The sequence below is a fragment of the Morone saxatilis genome, unplaced genomic scaffold (assembly GCF_004916995.1).
Source record: "Morone saxatilis isolate NCDOM2014 unplaced genomic scaffold, NCSU_SB_2.0 Contig17, whole genome shotgun sequence".
Taxonomy (NCBI): domain Eukaryota; kingdom Metazoa; phylum Chordata; class Actinopteri; family Moronidae; genus Morone; species Morone saxatilis.
Window position 1 is genome coordinate 10276470 of NW_023339729.1, and position 7132 is coordinate 10283601.

General features: G+C 38.3%; 1 protein-coding gene across 1 annotated transcript in view; it reads right to left on the reverse strand.

The window, feature by feature from the left end:
- Positions 1-2190, reverse strand: part of LOC118326587 (phospholipid-transporting ATPase ABCA1-like) — a 39382-nt gene extending 37192 nt beyond the window's left edge. The window contains exon 1 of the mRNA XM_035659611.1: positions 2016-2190. The gene's annotated coding sequence lies outside the window, so the exon portion shown is untranslated. The remainder of the gene's footprint in view (positions 1-2015) is intronic.
- Positions 2191-7132: the final 4942 nt, after the last annotated feature.

Genomic DNA, 7132 nt, shown 5'->3' on the forward strand with positions numbered 1-7132 from the left:
AAATTGGCAGATCAGGTGATTAAACAGGAACATGGTGAAACCTAAGAGCGACCACAGAAACACCATTAATGCCTACTGCTGCATGCTTAAAAACAAAAACATCATCAGCTCAGGTCCATAGTCACAAGTTAACATTATCTTTCTTTGCTTAAAAAGAATTGATTTGATTGATTTGACAGTTATTACACTACACTGATGCACAAACCCTATGATATGAATGAGGGAAAAAACGTTCCCATATTGTGGTCTGCAATGTTGCTGTATGTGTGGGTGGAAAAACAAGGTAAACAATTTACACCTTCTTCACATTTGGCATAAATATTATGGGTTTTTTTTTCTTTCTCTTATTTCCTACAAATTTGATCCCAATTTTTGGATATTAATTTTGATTAACAAAGAAATTGTGGCTCTTTAAATCTCCCACCTTCATTTAAGGACCGATTGTATAACAAAGCAACATGTTTACATGTTCATTGCCCAGACAAAAACAGGATTTTCATCTAACTAATTTTCATTTCATCTAGCTTGACTCTACTATCCGAGCAGATGAGTCGTTTTGGACTATTTTAGTTTGCCCTCCATGAATTGGCTGATTTTTGGTAAACACGGTGGTGAAAACACATCGTATGCAGATACATGAGAGGATCTGTGCTGAGTGTCGAGCAGCACAAATGGTGCAGAGCCAGGGCGCCTCTAGTGGCACATCAAAAAAACTTCATTTTTTTCATACTTGTTTACCATCAAACCTTGCTCACGTGTTATATCACACTCATACAGGGTTTTTCTCAACTCCATTTTCTTCATTGTTTTCAGAACACACTTGACTGATCATTCAAAATGGAAAACTAATCGAAAGAAGGACAGTTCGTTTTAAGCCATGAAGAAAAAGACAAAAAGCGTCGATGCTTTGCGAGACACATTTTTGCTTCTTCAAGCCACGAATGAAAACAGAAAGCAGATGCATCTCGTCGACGCTGCACCATCACTGCACACATGCACAGAAATACATCACACAAACAACACACTGCTGTGCTGACCCCGCACACGTTGTGGAAAAAAGGACATTTAAAATGAAATGAATAAAAAAAACAAGCTACTGTTCATTGTCATACATGGCTATCTTTTTTTTACATTTATTTAATTTAATTTTACTGCGACTCAATGTCGACAATATGACTGATTGTTGAAATGAATCTTCTGACTGTACTTTTCTTTCTTTGTTCTCTTGAAGTCAGGTTACTGTCGGTCATTCAGCTCCGCGATGCTGACCCACAGCAGCGTCAAGACAGCCAAGTTCAGACTACAAATGAGATGGATGTGCTTTCAACATTAAGCTGGAACAAATGTGCCTTCAAAATACTCGCCATTAGGTTACATTACATCTCTGTCCTGGAACCTTAAAAAATATGTATTCTGTTTTTTAACTGGAGAACATTAAGAGAGGACGTAGATATGCGTTTGCTTCTACTTAAATTCCTCTTTAAGGTTCATATTTGGTATAAAATGAAGACGTTGCCACAAAGAGGCTTTTATTTGAGGTCTAGCTCACCGGAAGCCCTGTGTTTGCTGTAGCTACCTTGACTGTGGTCCTGCTCACAGACGGTGGAGGAAGATACTCACACAATACATGATAAAAGAGTAAAAAAACAGCAAGGACAATACCTGTCATCTTACCTAAACAACGGCACTGCCTTTAACGTATAACACCCACTCAGCACATTGCAACGCCAGTTTAACTTTGCGAAGTTAAAATGAAAAGAAAAAACCCGACTTATAGCCTAATTGTCGGACAGCAATTAGCTTTCACCAAAATGATTTTTGCTTTTTTACGTTGAATTACTCAAAGTCCCAAAGAGAACATTGAGCTGATAATTTATGGGAAACTAGTGATATAAAAATATATTATAACTGTAAAACGGTGGCATACATCTCTTTGTTTATCCAACAAAGAAACTCACAACTCCCCCCCCCTGAAAAAATACCCCCAACAAAAAAAAACCCTACTCCAAACTCACCCACGTTGATCCTGAACGGTGTGAATATCCACTCTTACTCTTTTCATACAACCAGTTCTCTCTCCAGGAGCAACTTATAAAGGGTAAAGAAACTGTGCTCCTCTCACAGGTACGCTCCTCCGCTTCGCTGTGTCTCAGTGTCTGACAAAACAGTTTTTTTTTCCTCCAGCAGGCTTTTATAGCGCAGCTCGATGCGGAGCGGAGCCGAGCGAGCATCGGCGGAGGTAACCAGCGGTCACCGTTTGATGCTCCCATATAAGGCAAGCACGTGCGGAGTCAAAACATCTCTTAAAGGGACAGCGACACCTTGAGCGCCTCATCGCTTCATCAATGCACATCATTCACATCAATCATTACGGCCAGCTCAAGAAGGGTGTAGGGGGAATATTACATTAACTGCTGCTAGCCTACTTTTAGACTGGGGCTGCTTATGCTACTAATACATTGTCAATACAGAAAGAGTTAAACTGTATATACACATTGTATGTTGTTGGTCATTGCCACAGTATATTTGGATAGTCCGCCTACAAATGGTTTATATATTTGTAACAATTCAACAGCTCATTAGTTGAGATTCAACAACCATTTTCTGATATTACACCACTGGGGTTGAGGTTTGGTTAGGTTCAGGCACAAAGAACATCTTGGTGTATGTTCATGAATTGTCACATTTACTCCACAGATAATTTGTTAAAGATCTACAGACAAAGTGAAAAAGTTACTAATACTCTATAAACATAGATGAACTCTTCAAAAAAAGTGTTGCCCTTTAGTTTTTTTCACCTATGTATACCTACATAATATGTTAGCTTCTTTTGTTCAACTCTGTTGTCCTTGGTTTTAGCCGTCTATTTCTGTCTTGCAATATATATATGTGTGATGTACAACACAATAATATAAGAACACTGCCATTGTCAAGGATTGAAAGTGTAAATGTGTTACATTACAAAATGTAATGGGTTGTAAAATTATACAAAAGAGTACTACAGTTCATTACATGTACTTACATACAGTAAGTTGAGACGTTTGTACAGGTATTTATGGTAACATTCAAAACTTTGCATCTAAACCCCATAAATATACAGCTTTAAAGTTCTTAGCTGGTGTAACTACGGGAATTTTTGTCTCTTGAAAATACTATGAATAGAATCTGCAGGGTAATCTGTTGAAATGCAATGCAGCACTCTCTCAGTCTTGTCTCTCCAAATCTCCACGCAAACGTCTGTGGAATCAAATGTCGCCTGCTGACAGCCTTCTCCTCTTTCTTCTTCCTAAAAAGCAATGCTGTAGGTGAGTAGGTGAATGTTGCTGTCTGTCCATGTGTGTGTGTGTTAGCCCAGTGGCAGGCTGGCAAACTCAGGGTATCCTACCTCTACCCCCAAATGTGTGCTGGGAAAGGCTCCAGCACTCCATGACCATGAACAGGATAAGGGGCTTAGAGAATGGTTGTATGGATGTTACCTTGCCATTGCTTCATATGCAGTTGCTACTTTCATCCATCAAACCCAGACTCAGACCGACGCAGCTTACGGTGATAATATACACCTGCAGTACAGCAATACATGGTTGCAATATACACTTATTTGTTTAAGAAACTGTATTATATTTCTTTACAGATGTTATAACCCAGTTTATCATTCTAGGTTTTTGCTATCTGCACTGAAAGATTATATTTTCCAGTTGAAAATAACTCGTTTCCAACATTACTTGTGAAGGCCAGAATGATTTTTACAAAGCTAGGTTGTTTGATAACAGTTAGTTGACTGATAATTACCTTGAGGATACTGAAAACATTTTCTAACTGGGATATCTTCTGAAAAAAAAAAAAGGTTGTTACTCCTGGCCAGTCACGCGCCTCTATTACTTTAACTTTTATCAATAAATGTACCTGAGCTGAGTCATTACTTTTGATCATCAATAGATGACATAGATGACACAAATAAATGCCCCACTTACACCCAGCTTTATGAAACATGAATATATATTTACAGCAACATTTCCAAGAAGAAAAATTAAAATAACGAGTATTGCAGTACAAGTTTGTTTTCCTGCATCAAGCTAAAATGCACCCCATTCTCCACCATCTTGTTACATGCCAAGTAAATGTGTCCCAAAAACTTTTCCACCCCACTGACTGTGGCTAAACAATGACAGACTGTCTTGAGCATGGCCGCTGTAACTGGACCAAGCAACCGTAAACGCCGTAAACCCAAATGCCTGCCTGGTTTATGTTTGTCTGACTGCATGGCTGCCTGCCACCCATGCCAGATTAAAAGGACCTAAAAGGTGGTCTGAGGGAGCCAAAATCCTAAAAGGCATTTTTCCCTTCATAATGATAAAGTGGGGGTCAGAAGAAAGAGACATTCCTCGTCTTACACGAAAACAACGCATTATCACACGTGCTCGCAGCATGTCCTACTCCTCTCTGCCATGTTACATATAGTAAATTATGGCCCTGCATTACACTTTGAGAGAAAAAAAGTAAAAATCAACCACTGACCCCACACTAACACCATTATAAAAATGTTGACTGCACTGCTAACAAATCTTTAAGAATAAATAGAAGCATTTCCCCTTAACACTAATCCTATTTGTTTATCTTTTGTTGATGTTTCAGGAAAGCTTCAGGAGCCCGATGTACAGTCCAGGCTTACTAATGAACAAAGAACATGACAACCATCTGGCAGTGATTATCTGCCCCAGTGTTCCTCCACTGTCTTTTACTCTGTTCTCTTTGCTTAAGGGTGCAATTAGTTTAAATGGTGATGGTGGACAGCCAAATCGTTCTTTTCCCTTATTCTTTTCCACTTAAATCTGTAGGTACCAAGTGGGGATGCACTATAAAGAAAGCAGGGTGCTTAAATGTAATACTAATTTAAAGATACTAGTGCTTCTCCTCTATCATAGTAGTATGTTCTAATATCTGTTATTATCTTCTAGTGACTGGACACAAACTTCTTTCTGCTTTTATTCTATTTTCTCAAACAGCCTAAAGAGTATCAATTGTTCCACTCATGTACCATGGAGCACATGCTCTTTGGTACATTGCAACAAGTGATCTTGCAAGTTTGAGCTGATTTAGCTTTAGAAAATAGCTACCATGATGACCTCCACATGATTTAGATAGTCCTACCTGGCTCTAGCAGCTGAAACAAGATGAAACAAAGTGTAGGAAAAGGTAAATGTGGGTCATTTAGAAATCTTTTTTTTTCTCCATTGTTGATGTGATCTCCCAGTATGGAGTCTCATTAAAAAAGAATCCTCAAACAGAGTGATTAGACATTTAATCCATCAAAGGGGCTTCAGCACTGTCTGCATGGATGATGTTGGGTGATAATCAGGAGGTTACATGGTGTTAGTGATTCTTAAAGAATATTTTTGTATTATTTAATAAGGACCAGATGATTCTCCCTGAAGTCTGGAGTTTCCTAGAATGATTATAGACCTCAGTGGTTAAATCCAATCAGCTAGTTAATTGCTTTTAACAATGAGAGACTGATTCCGTTTATTCTTAACTAATGCACTTCAAAAGAGTTTAAGAAGTGATATAATTATCATAAAATGTGACATTTAATGTTTTTATTTCATAATTATATATATGTGAAATAAATTACTGAATTACAAAGGATTAAAAAAGTGATTAAGAGTAACATCATAACAATGTAATAATTCATTAGTTCCCGGAGAGGGAAACAGCTTTTTTCATTGCCACCTCCTGTCCTTTCAGAGGGTCAGAGGTCACTGCCAGCTACAGAGCAGCTAACAGGCAATCACTGTTTTGTTCCAGGACATCGGAGGACACAAAACTGCAAAAATGAAATTTACCAGAAGTACGGGACAGATTCCCAATGACATGCACAAGTAGAAGGTATTCACCTCCGCCCAGTCCAGGACAAAAACTTGAGATGGACAGTGAAAGCAACAATAGTCCATTTTCATCAAATTATAGAGTAAAATGTGGGGCTATAAAGTCAGCTGTGTTGAAATCTCTCATTCATTGTGATTATGTGTAGTAAGCTGTCAGGTCCGGTTATTCCCACTGGCTAGAGAACAATGGTTTGTTATGGCTGGCACAGCATGAGGTAGCTTATACACTCAGGACTGGTGGGATCACTAGACTATAACGCACTTAGAATATTAAAAAACTCTTCGCATGTCTTGGTGGTTTATGAAAATAAAGACCATAGTATTCAAAATGTGCAACAGCACATAAAGTTAGAGGACTTTAAACCAAATGGGCTGTATTTTTCTGAAAAGAATCAGCTTTGTTACACAAAAAGAAACAAGGAAAAGTGAAGAAAACTAGGGTTGTGGCTGCCTGCAGGAGGATTTGTTCAGGACACAGTGAAATTTGACTGTAGGTGGTGAGCCATGAACCAACAATCTGAGCTACTGTTGTCAAACAACTGTACATTCATGTTATGTATCAGTCTAAGAATGAGTTCACATAAGACTAAACACAATTGTAATCACTGGTTTAAAAAATGCCTTGCTCAAGGGTACCTCTGCAGTACCTAGGCGGTAAACTGGCACTTCTCCAACAACCTGTGCACACATACTGTGGTCACATGATGGGATATTAAATATTGTGTGGTTATGATCCACATTGGACTGTCCCATTAAGAGTTTATTCAAGTCAACTTAACCTGAAAGAATACATCGACACTCTGGAAAGTAGCCAGATTAGAATGTTGAAGTTCACTCAAAAACATGAATTTATCTTCCTCTATGAAATTAAATGTCATAGGAAACAGGAAACTGATTAGCAACCATGGTCAGTTTCCTGCTTTGTATTGAAACTATGTTTAATGGCATGGTCCCTATCAAATACATAAATCCAAATGCATACAGAAAACCACACAGCTTGGCCAAAAGCTGCAAACCAGGCATTTACTGTCTATGGCAGAAAGATTCATTAGTCTGCTGCCTTCATTTTTGTATTAGCTGAGTGAGTCATAAAAACAGGGCCGTAATACCTACAAGAAGCTCTTTATAATACAGAGTTGGTACTAAGAAATTAAAAACAGACGTGCAACAAAAGGGCCACTTGAACCTAACCACAAGCACAATCACATTTAGACTTTCCTTTTCAACACTTCTACAGGGATAAAGCTAAC